The 12,143-nt window shown below is 49.0% G+C and overlaps 1 protein-coding gene across 1 annotated transcript in view; it reads left to right on the top strand.

Annotated features, from left to right (window-relative positions):
• Nucleotides 1–974: 974 nt before the first annotated feature.
• The window catches only part of FAM3D (FAM3 metabolism regulating signaling molecule D), a 37,358-nt gene continuing 26,189 nt past the window's right edge, over nucleotides 975–12,143 (top strand). The window contains exon 1 of the mRNA XM_055413359.2: nucleotides 975–1,126. The gene's annotated coding sequence lies outside the window, so the exon portion shown is untranslated. The remainder of the gene's footprint in view (nucleotides 1,127–12,143) is intronic.

Below are 12,143 nucleotides of genomic sequence, written 5' to 3'. Positions count from 1 at the left end.
CATTTCCATGGCTAAGACTTCCAGACTATGTTGAATAATAGTGGCAAGAGTGGAGACTCTTCTCTTATTCCTGATCTTACAGGAAATGCCTTTAGGTTTTCACTATTGAGAATACTGTCTGCTACGGGTTTCTCATATATGGCCTTTATTATTTTGAGATACATTCCCTGTATGCTCACTTTCTGGGCAGTTTTTTTATCATAAATTGGTGTTGAATTTTGTCAAAAACTTTTCCTGCATCTATTGAGATGATCATGTTTTTTATTCTTCAGTTTGTTAATGTGGTGTGTCACACTGATTGATTTGTGTATACTGAAGAATCCTTGCATGCCTGGGATAAATCCCAGTTCATCATGGTATATGATTCATGTATTGCTGGATTCGGTTTCCAAGTATTTTGTTGACGATTTTTGCATCGATGTTCATCAGTGATGTTGGCCTCTAATTTTCTTTTTTTGTGATATCTTTGTCTGGTTTTGGTATTAGGGTGATGGTGGCCTCATGGAATGAGTTTAGGAGGTTTCCTTCCTTCCTTCTTCTGCAATTTTTGAAAGAGTTTGAGAAGGACAGGTGTTACCTCATCTCTAAATGTTTAATAGAATTCTCCTGTGGAGCCATCAGGTCCTGGACTTTTGTTTGTTAGAAATTGTCTTTTTGTGTCTTGTTTCACTTTTTCAGGCAGCAATTGCAGTATTTCGTTCCTGATTAAGTTGCCCAGATCACCACCCAAATCTCCTCCATGGAATAGATACTCACAGCGACAGCCCAGCCAAGCCAGTACTCTAGGTGGCTCCTCAACCAGATAGGATTTTAGACTCTTTTCTTCCTACTGAGCCCTGAGATTAACTTCCTGTTTCCTGGTGAGATTGTTTAACAGGGCAGGGAACATTTATGGCAGGCCTCTTCAAAAGAGGGCAGAGCCTGGGCAGGGCCAGGAGGAGCTGGCCACCGGAGGTGCCTCTGAGTCACTCTGTCCTCCCTCTGGACTGGCCGCATAGAGGACCCCCCACAGAGACCCCAACCCCTTCAGGCTGATCCAGGGCGGTGGTTGGCAGAGTCAGGGACCCAAGGCTCCAGCCAGGCATCTCACCTTCCGCACTGAAGCAGGGGAGCCGTGAGCCCTCAGGTATGTTTCCGCCAAAATGGAAAGGGCTGTACCTCTGGGTCCGCATTGCTGAGAGAGAGAGACATGGAAGCAGGGTAAGTAGGAAATGAGGAGTGAAAGAGCCTGAGTGAGAGGCGTGAAAGGAGAGGAAGGAGGAAAGTGCGCAGCCAGAGACTTCTGAGGTCAGACTCAGGGAGGTGGCAGGTTTCGTCCGAGGAACCAAGTGTGATGCATGGACAGGGGACTGTGATGAGGATCCTGAAGCTGGACTTGGGCTCAGTGCAAAGGTACGCCATGACTGGTCAGTTACATCTGGGCACAAGGAGATGGGGGACGTGCGAGCCAGGACTTCTGCTCCTTAACCACAGGGACCCCTGGATGTCTATTCTTTCATGTACTCACCTGCTCCTTCAGAAGGTACGTCTGACCGTCAGCAGTGAGCCACACAGGTACTCTAAGAATGAGTGAAGAAGGAGGGAGGGTTGTTCTGTGCCCCACCTTTCATTTTTCTCTGAAGATAATTACCTGAAAAGATGCAACAAAGTATACGGTCTTGAGAGATTTTCTAGCTGTGTAATGTCAACCTAGTCCCTTCCTTTCACTAAGCCTCAATTTTCTCATCTGTAAAATGGGAGTGATAGTTTCTGGCTCTTCCCTGTTTTCCCCTGTAGTTCTCATTGTCTAGAGATAATAATAATAATGAATATCACTAAAGCATAAAATAAGCACCTACTATGCACTTAGCCAGGCTCTGTGCTAAGTACTCTCTAGGTAACAACACTCTTCATATCACCTCTCTGAGGAAGGTATCAGTACTGCTCCCACTCTTCGGATGAGGAACCAAGGCACTGAGAGATTACACTGCTCTCTAGGGCAGTGTGGCTACAAAGTTTGTGCTCTCCACCCCCCACTCTGCAGCCTCAGTGGTGCAGCTGAGTCCATGGCTGGAAGAGAGATGGTGCAGGAGTATCCATCCAGATGTGCCCCTCAACAGGCATTAATCGAGCACCTTCTGCATGTCAGGTACAAGGATGTAATGACTAACCAGATATGACAGCAAAAGACATATGGTTCTAGCCAGAAAGTCAGAGGGAACTTGCATGGATAATCGTTGCAACACAGGTTTTTGACCTGTGCCATGCAGGAGATAGCTCAGAAGTCAGAGCAGACTTCTCTGAGATGAAATGTGCAAACCAGTGCTTTCAGGGTAGGAGTGGAGGGGAGCGGGGTGTTTGGCACCCTGTGGGATCTAAGAGAAGGAGGGTGGAGAGGTTAAAGGAGAGGGCAGGAGCTGGTGGTGAGGGGTGAGGTCAGTGAGGTGGTTACACCCAGGCTGAGCACAGCTGTGGGGAGTGTTTTCCCAGTGTTTGCTCCAGTCTGTCCATCTGTCTGTCTGCTTCAGGGCATCTGCCAGCCCCCATACAGGCTGGCCCTGCCCGCCTGAAGTCATGCCAGGCCAGCCAACATCAGACGTGTCAGTCTCACCCAGGAGGAGCAGCTGCCACTGGGTTTGCTGTCTTTGGTCACTTTGCATATCTCTTCCTGAGCTCCACTCCGTGTGTACACACAGACCGTTCCAATAGGAATTGGAGAGTCTGCAGAGCCAATGGGCCTTTCCCAGGGTGGGGGCACTTGAAGCCGTGAATCACCAGCACATCCTTGGGCTGGGCAGCTGCTCCTTCTCAGAGGAGCCTCGCCTGTCTCAGCCTCCTTAGCTCAGAAAAATGAGGACACTCATAACTTCCTTGGCAGTTTGACTCGTATGAACTTTTGAAAGTGGCTATATATAAAGTGGCTATCGGGGCTTCCCTGGTGGCTCATACGGTGAAGAGTCCGCCTGCAATGCAGGAGACCCGGGGTCGATTCCTGGTTCGGGAAGATTCCATGGAGAAGGGAGTGGCTGCCCACTCCAGTGTTCCTGCCTGGAGAGTTCCATGGACAGAGGAGCCTGGCGGGGTGCCTGCCCCAGAAGCTGCAGAATGCAGGATGGAAATGTCAGAGCCGAGCGCTGCCTCTTGCCAGGTGCTCTGTGCACTGCTAGGCACTTAGAAATGATTAGACGTTGTCTCAGGAGCTCATAGTCCATCAGATTGAATAGTAGATGGATGACTGAGGGTAAGGAGAAGGGGAACAGTGCGAGAGAGATCTGTACAGGTTCTACGTGGTCAATATTCACAGTAGTGATCATCCTAGGCAACTCGTATCAAGAGTTCACTGTGTGCCTGGAATGGTGCAAAGGGCTTTAGATGGATTATTATCTCATTTCAATATAATAGCATTTCGTGGTAGGTCTCATTTCCATTTTACAGATGAAGCACTGGGGAATAAGGAGGTGAGGTAACCTGGCCAAGGTGGCAGGGCTTGAATGGTAAAGAGAGGCTTTCCGCCTGGGCCATCCAGCTCCAGGGTCCATGCACTCTGCTGCCCTGTCCCCACACACACACCCTGAGGAGAGAGCCACACAGGCCACAGCAGGGACACCTCACAAAGGAGGCAGCACGCCACAAAGTACAGGCCCCCCAGGAGAGGTGAGGGCAGCCCTGGTGGAGAAAACTGCAGGACCAGAGGCCCGGAGGTGGGAGCCGGGAGTCAACAGGAAGGCGAGAGAGAGGCTGTGAGCAGGCACAGCGCCAGGGACTCGGGTCATTCTGCACACGTGGTGGGTTGTGGGTTCGAGGAACGTTCTGTGAAAATGTCAGGAATAATCTGGCTTCTGGTAGGAAAGCCATCAGGAGAACACAGAGGAAAAGCCAAGTGTTGGCTTGAATTGTTAGGCCTCTGCAGGGCCTGAGGCATTCAAACCTCAGGAGGATTGGGGTCAGCTGGGAATTTGAGTCTTGCTCATAAATGTGGCTGTTGTTTGAAATGGGAAAATCTTTGTGTCAGGTAATGCTCTTACAGGTACAAGTGACAAAAACTAATTCAAACCACCCCGACAGAGGACCCATACTGGCTTACGTAATGGAAAAGTCCAGACATAACTCTTACTTCAAGCATGGCTTGATCTAGGACTCAGATGACATCCCCAGGGCTCTGTCGCTATCTCGGGATCCTTTCCTCCACGCGGCTTTATTCTCCGCAGCATATCCTCACACAGTGGCAAACATACCCGTCTGCATCTCCTCAAATCTTCTTGCATCTCCGGCTGCATGGCCCAGCAATCCTACCATTGGCCAGAGCTGGAGAAGACTGTTAAAACCAATAAATAACATGAAAACAGGACATAATGGGAGTAATGGGTTTATTTCCCTCTGAAATAAATGTCACAGGAACAAATTGTTCCAGCCACCAGCCTTATTGCCTATGGATTTATTGGCTGTTTATCTCCCTCTGTATTGGTGACATGATCAATAATTGCCTATAAATACCGGGAGTTTACAAGGACGACCATTTAGAGAATGAGAGGCTGCCCCTGGTTATTGCGTTGACTTCACACAGGCCTGAGCCACCACAGTCCAGCGTTCAGGACAGCCTTGAGGGGCGACTGGAAACTCGGGGTAGAGGAGCCCGGGTCTGGGTGGGGTCACACGCGTCATCCTCCTTCCAGGAGGGACTCAGCAGCACCCTGACTGGTGGGGGTGTGTCTGTGTGCGTGCATGTGTGTGCTGGTGCAGGTGAACCCCAGTGAGCTCACACACGTCTGCCACTTTCAGTCTCACTGTCTCTGCTTCTTTTGCAGTCTCTTCATGTCTCTCTACCTTAGTCTTTTTTATTTTTAGAAGAAAACTTGTTTTAATTTTGATTTTACTGGATTACCATGATTTACCATGTTGCGTTAAGTTCAGGTGTACAGCAGCATGATTCAATTATAGGTATACACGTGTTCATTCTGTTTTAGATTCTTTTCTCACATAGGTTATCACAGAATATTGAGTAGAGTTCCCTGTGCTAAACTCTTCCCTGGTGGCTCAGAGGTTAAAGCGTCTGCCCGCAATGCGGGAGACCCGGGTTCGATCCCTGGATCGGGAAGATCCCCTGGAGAAGGAAATGGCACCCCACTCCAATACTCTTGCCTGGAGAATCCCATGGACGGAGGAGCCTGGTGGGCTACAGTCCACGGGGTCGCATAGAGTCGGACACGACTGAGCAACTTCACTTTCACTTTTCCCTGTGCTATATAATAGATTCTTGTTGGTTACTATCTTATATATAGTAGCGCATGTATGTTCATTACAAGCTCCTGATTTATCTACCCACCCCCCACCCCCGCTGGCAGTGTTTTCCCTTTGGTAGCCACAAGTTTGCTAGTTTCTTCTTTTTTTTAATTAAAGTCCACATCTGAATGATACTGTATGATGTTTTTCTTTCTCTGTTTGACTTACTGTACTTAGTATGTAGAACCATCCTTTGTGGTAGGAAAAGATGCTTGATATGATTTCAGTTTTCTTAACTTTCTCAAGGCTTGATTTGTGAACTAAGATGTGATCTATCCCAGAGAATGCTCATAGTTTGCATTCGGACACCTACTTTTTCACGCGTCAGGTCTTATTCCTACACACACAAACTCCCTCTCACCCATTGCCCTTCCTTGTTGGGACATGGTGAGTGCAGGTCAGTCTTGGGTTGCCAGAGCAGAGGGCATTTTCACCCTCTGCTATTTGCTGCCAAAGGTGTGAATCTCAGCTCTGCAGCCACAGCTGGAGGCTATGAGCATGTCCCTCACCCTCCTCAAGCTTCAACTTCCTCCTGTAAGAGCTGGAGACAGTAGTGTATCCAACTCTTATGATTGCTATGGGGATTTGGTAAGATAGGTGTGGAAAATTCTCCCCCTGAGTCCACGTGCATGCTAAGCACTCAGTCAGTTCAGTTCAGTTCAATAAATGGTAGCTATTTGTATTATTTTATTTATAAGGTATTATTTTTATTATTAGCTCAAACAAGTCTCGCTCAAGAGATCACCCAGAAAACAATCTGGTCAATGTCTTCTAATAGAGGTGCCAGGAGGGGAATCCCTGGGAACTGGGGTTTTGAAGAAGAAATGTCATGTCTCCTGGGAAGAGGAGGTGGTAGCTGGATGGGGGCTCCCCGTCCTGGGGCTGGGATCACACAGGGTGTCTCCCCCAGGCAGTGGTCACATGAAGGTGAGGGGGTTCCCCAGGCAGGTGGGGAGGCCTAGCAGGCCAGAAGGAGAAGCAGAGACTCTCCCTGTGCCACCCACAGGCCAGGCGGGTTCTTGGAGAGACCCCTTGGTCAGAAGTGGGGAGAAGGGTGGGGCTGGGGGTAGTCGGGGAGCCCAGGACCGGAAAACCCAAGGGGAGGGAAGGCAGGTCAGTTTCATGCTGTTTTGAGTCAGTTTCCTCCGAGGTAGACCCTAGGGAATGTAGCTTATGTGGAACGGGACACCAGGTGGTACTGGGGGCGGGGTGCATAGAGGGTGTTTTTGTATGCAACAAGATGCTGTGGGTGACCGAGCCCCAATGTCCCAGCAGGGTCTGGGCGACAGAGTGGGCACACCTCAGGGCTGACCCGCTGGACCAGTCCACTCGGGCAGGCTGCATAACCAAGTACACAAGCTGAGTGGCTTACACCACAAGAATGCGTTGTCTCCCGTCCTGGGCCGGAAGCCTGAAGTCAAGATGTCAGCAGGCCATGCTCCCTCAGAAGGCGCTAGGGGGAAGGAGGGAGCCTCCCTACTAACTTCTGGTAGTTCCATGGTCTGTGGCAGGGTGGCTTCTGTCTTCCTGTGACACCCTCTGTGTGTGTGTGTGTGTGTCTCTGTGTCCAAATATCCCCTTTGTAAAAGGTACTGAGGAAAAGACTGTGATTGATTGTTGATGTCTGCTATGGGCACAGGACGACCAAGAGAAGCTTGCATGCCATGTGTTGCCCATTTCTTCTGCCAGGTGAATCTGAATGGGATTGTCCTGCTTTGTAGAAACTGAGGGTCTGGAATTTAAGCAGTTTAAGAATGCTTCATTTTATGATGCTTTGCTTTATTGCATTTTTTACAAATTGAGGGTTTGTGGCAATCCTGTGTCAAGCACAACTCTCAGCACCAGTTTTCAAACAGCAATTGTTCACTTCATTTGTCACATTTCATTAATTCTTGCAATATTTCAAACATTTGTACTATTACCATATTTATTGTGGAGATTTGTAATCAGTGATCTTTGATGTTACTATTACAAAAAGATTTCAGATGGTGGTTAGCATTTTATACCAAAGAATATTTTTAATTAAGATACATGCATTGTTTTTTTACACATGATGCCACTGCACACATAACAGACTACAGTTCAGTTCAGTTCAATCACTCAGTCATGTCCGACTCTTTGCAACCCTATGGACTGCAGCACGCCAGGCCTCCCTGTCCATCACCAACTCCTAGAGTTAACCAAAAGTCATGTCCATTGAGTTGGTGATGCCACCCAACCATCTCATCCTCTGTCATCCCCTTCTCCTCCTGCTTTCAATCTTTCCCAGCATCAGGGTCTTTTCAAATGAGTCAGTTCTTCGCATCAGATGACCAAAGCTTTGGAGTTTCAGCTTCAACATCAGTCCTTCCAGTAAATATTCAGGACCGATTTCCTTTAGGATAGACTGGTTGGATCCCCTTGTGGTCCAAGGGACTCTCAAGAGTCTTCTCCAACACCACAGTTCAAAAGAATCAATTCTTTGGTGCTCAACTTTCTTTATAGTCCAACTCTCACATCCATACATGACTACTAGAAAAACCATAGGTTTGACTAGATTGACCATTGTTGGCAAGTAATGTCTCTGCTTTTTAATAAGCTGTCTAGGTTGGTCATAATTTTTCTTCTAAGGAGCAAGCATCTTTTAGTTTCATGGTTGCAGTCACCATCTGCAGTGATTTTGGAGCCCCCAAAAAGCCACTGTTTCCACTGTTTCCCCATCTATTTGCCATGAAGTGATGGGACCGGATGCCATGACCTTAGTTTTCTGAGTGTTGAGTTTTAAGCCAACTTTTTCACTCTCCTCTTTCGCTTTCATCAAGAGGCTCTTTAGTTCTTCTTCACTTTCTGTCTTAATGGTGGTGTCATCTGCATATCTGAGGTTACTGATATTTCTCCCAGCAATCTTGATTCCAGCTTGTGCTTCCTCCAGCTCAGCGTTCCTCATGATGTACTCTGCATGTAAGTTAAATAAGCAGGGTGACAATATACAACCTTGACGTACTCCTTTCCCGATTTGGAACCAGTCTGTTGTTCCATGTCCAGTTCTAACTGTTGCTTCCTGACCTGCATATAGATTTCTCAAGAGGCAGATCAGGTGGTCTGGTATTCCCATCTCTTTCAGAATGTTCCACAGTTTATTGTGATTCACACAGTTGAAGGCTTTGGCATAGTCAATAAAGCAGAAATAGATTATTTTCTGGAACTCTCTTGCTTTTTTGATGATCCAACAGCTGTTTGCAATTTGCTCTCTGGTTCCTCTGCCTTTTCTAAAACCAGCCTGAACATCTGGAAGTTCACGGTTCATATACTGTTGAAGCCTGGCTTGGAGAATTTTGAGCATTACTTTACTAGCGTGTGAGATGAGTGCAACTGTGTGGTAGTTTGAGCATTCTTTGGCATTGCCTTTCTTTGGGATTGGAATGAAAACTGACCTTTTCCAGTCCTGTGGCCATTGCTGAGTTTTCCAAATTTGCTGGCATGTTGAGTGCAGCACTTTCACAGCATCATCTTTTAGGATTTGAAATAGCTCAACTGGAATTCCATCACCTCCATTAGCTTTGTTCACAGTGATGCTTCCTAATTCCAGGATGTCTGACTCTAGGTAAGTGATCATACCCTGATTATCTGGGTTATGAAGATCTTTTTTGTACAGTTCTGTGTATTCTTGCCACTTCTTGTTAATATCTTCTGCTTCTGTTAATAATAGACTACAGTATGGTGTAAATACAACTTTTATATGTACTTGGGAACCAAAAAGTTCGTGTGACTCACTTTATCGTGATATTTACTTGACTGCAGTGGTCTGAAACTAAACCCGCCAGATAGCCCTGGTGTGTCTGTAATCTGAGGCGCGGTTCTGAGCAAACAGAACCAAGAGGTGCCAAGAGGTGCTGAAAAGTCTGAAGGACTAAAGCTTTAGCTGGTGCTAATTGTCACCCAGTGTCTCCAAGTTCTTTTTCTGGCCTCAAGTTCACACCCCCTTAGAAATGACCTGGTAAACAGAGCACAGAGCGTTGACCTGTGGCCAATGGCCATGACAGGCGAGGTGCAGAGCTTGTTCACAGAGCTCTGCATTCCTTTTCTCTGCAACTCAGGACTGATACTGAAATGACTGTTGGCTGAGCCTGCATGCCTGTCATGGGCTAGGAAATAGCTTCTGCGTTTTGTCTTTCCAACAACAAAGGGCTGCTAGGTAAGGACCTGAGGACACGAACAGTACAGGAAAGGCAGGTAGAGAGAAATCACGTGTGCAAAGCAGGAAGGGAACAGCGCGTCACTCAGGGCAGTTCTGGGGATGAGAGCAGAGTGCAAGTAGAGACAGCAGTGATGAGGTTGGCAAGGTCACCCTCATTTCAGGGCTGAGATCATACAAGGCCGTATTGTTGCTGTTCAGTCGCGAAGTCCTGTCCAACTCTCTGCAACCCAATGGACAGTGGCCTGCCAGGCCTCCCTGCCCCTCACTATTTCCCGAAGTTTGCCCAAATTGGTGTCCATTGAGTCGATGATGCCATCCAGCCATCTCATCCTCGGCTGCCCTCTTCTCCTTTTGCTGTATACAAGGCCGTATAAGCCCCATGAAATACTTCAACTTTTACCCTGAGATCAACAGGAACCATAGACCAGATTTAATCAGAGGAAGTACCCACTTGCTTCTGCATCAGGGTGCTCACCTCAACCCTCTCAGTCTGGAAAGAAAGTAACCCTTTCTTCATCTATCAGGACTCTGTGACAGGTCAAGATTGAGCTTCAAGGCACTTGTTCACAGAGGGCTACAGGCAGCAGGAAGCTGTCCCAGCTTCTGCAGGACCATTAAGAAATGTCCCAAATAACCAGACAGAAAGATACTATGATGCCATTCTGGTTTCACAGAAATGGCAAACATCCGTAAAAGAATCCTGCCATGAGGATGCCCTTGTAGGAAGCCACAGGGCAAATATGACCTGCCAAGAGGTAGGAGACGGTGTGGATGCTGTCAGAGCAGCAGACACCTTCTAGACAGGTGGTCTCCCTGCCGGCTACATTTTTCAGGACAGGTAGATAGCATTGCCCGCAGTTTATAAAGGAGGAAGCTAAGACCCATATGCCCCAGAGCACACAACTGCTAAGTGACAAAGCCATGCCTGTCTGATCCCTGACCTCACAAGTTTTTTGTGAGGTTTTTTTGACCTCACAAGTTTTCTGCCTGATTCTTTCAAGACCACGGGCACTGCCGCTTGTATTTGGATCTTCTGGTGAGGTTTGTCTACAGCAGCTACTGGCAGGGGGTGCCAAAAGGACTCCAGCCACCCCAGGATTACAGACATCAAGCTTAGCATCATCAAGGAGAAAAGGGCCTCCCTCTCCCCAGGTCCCAGAGACCCATCAGGAAAAAACTCTGATTGGTCTTATTTGGGTCACATGCTCCCTCCTGAACCAATCACAAGGAATCGCAGTGCTCTGATTGGTCAGCCCCTTTAGACAAGCTGCAGTACCAGGAAGGACATTCTCCCACTCAAGACCACAGGTAGGTGTTTGATCTTGGAGGGTCAGGGATAACTTCCCAGAGGAAGTGGCTACTACAATGAGACTGGAAGAATGAGTTGGAGTGCTCCAGGCAAAGAGGCAGAGCAACAGTGTTCAGACAGAGGGACAGGCGACACCAGAGGCCCAGGGATGCTGCAGGGTGCATCTTGTTCACAGTCACTCCCCCATTCCCAGTGCACGCCCAGCCTCCTTCCAACCAGTCCTCAGAGGATGCTTTAGGAATAAAATCCACAGTTGGCTGTGTGGTCTCAGACAAGTCCCTTGCCCTCTTTGAACTTCAGCTTCCTTCTCAACCTGGTGGTTTCATCATCCTAACCTTCCAGGACTATACAAGAAGTCCAATTCCATCAGTCCTCAAATATTCAACAAGCACCTGCTGAGTGCTCAGCACCCTACCAGGCCTGCAAAAGTCAAGGCCTGGTATGGAAAAGCAGAGCATGCCCGGGGTCCAGTGCTCAGGGCTGGACCTGAAGCCAGAAATCAGAAGCTGTCCGGGGGAGAGGGCAGGACGAACGGAGAGGCTCACGGATGGTGCGGGAGGACTATGGGCGTTCTGCTCAGTTCGCAGCGGAGCGGTTTGTTCGCAGTTCATGCCTTCTGGGTGGCTGCAGAGAGAATTCTTCGTCACCCTGCGTACCTGCCCCGGATGCTTTTCCCCCTCCTGCCCCACCTTCAGCAGGCCTGACCGGGGCTCCAGATGCTCCCACCCCCCGCTACTGCTGGCTGGCAGGATGAGCCACCAGGGGACTCAGGAGCCCAGCGAGCTCTGAAGGGCTGAGTGGGTCACCAGGGACTTGGCCAGGAGGGACTTCAGGCCGGGAGAGCCCTCGCCACCCCCACCCCTGAAGCCAGAGCCCTGCTCGGCGTGGGCACCAGAGGGAGAGGCTAGCCCCCTGCCCTCTGCCTGTCTCCGCGCTCCCTCTGAAGCTGACAGCCTGTCAGGAGGACTTACCCTCCGTCTCTCTCACCCTGCTCCCGCCTCTCTGCTCTGTCTCCTTCTCTTCTGCCTCTGTGTCTCTGCCGGGCTCCTCTCCCCCGTGTCCTCGTTTCTGTGTCTCTGGTCTCTGTCTCCATCAATATCCACGGCTGTCCCTCCGTCTGTCAGACCCTGTCACTGCCCTTCCATCTTGTCCGGCCCCCAGGTCTCTTGGCTCCTCCCCACAGAATGTCCTTTAAGCCTCATCCAGGAGCCCGGGATGCTTTCTGTAGGAAATATTCTGAGAACATGCAAGAGCACAGTAGGTCTTCCCTGGTGGCTCCATGGTTAAGAATTCACCTGCCAAGGCAGGAGACACGGGTTCAGTCCCTGATCCGGGAAGATCCCCCATGCTGCGAAGCAACTAAGCCCCTGTGCTACAACTACTGAACTTGTGCTCTAG

This window comes from Moschus berezovskii, chromosome 24, assembly GCF_049115385.1.
Source record: "Moschus berezovskii isolate FMDL1 chromosome 24, NW_MosBer_1.0, whole genome shotgun sequence".
In the NCBI taxonomy this organism is placed as follows: domain Eukaryota; kingdom Metazoa; phylum Chordata; class Mammalia; order Artiodactyla; family Moschidae; genus Moschus; species Moschus berezovskii.
The sequence above is the reverse complement of the archived record's forward strand: the minus strand, read 5'-3'. Positions and strand labels throughout refer to the sequence as shown.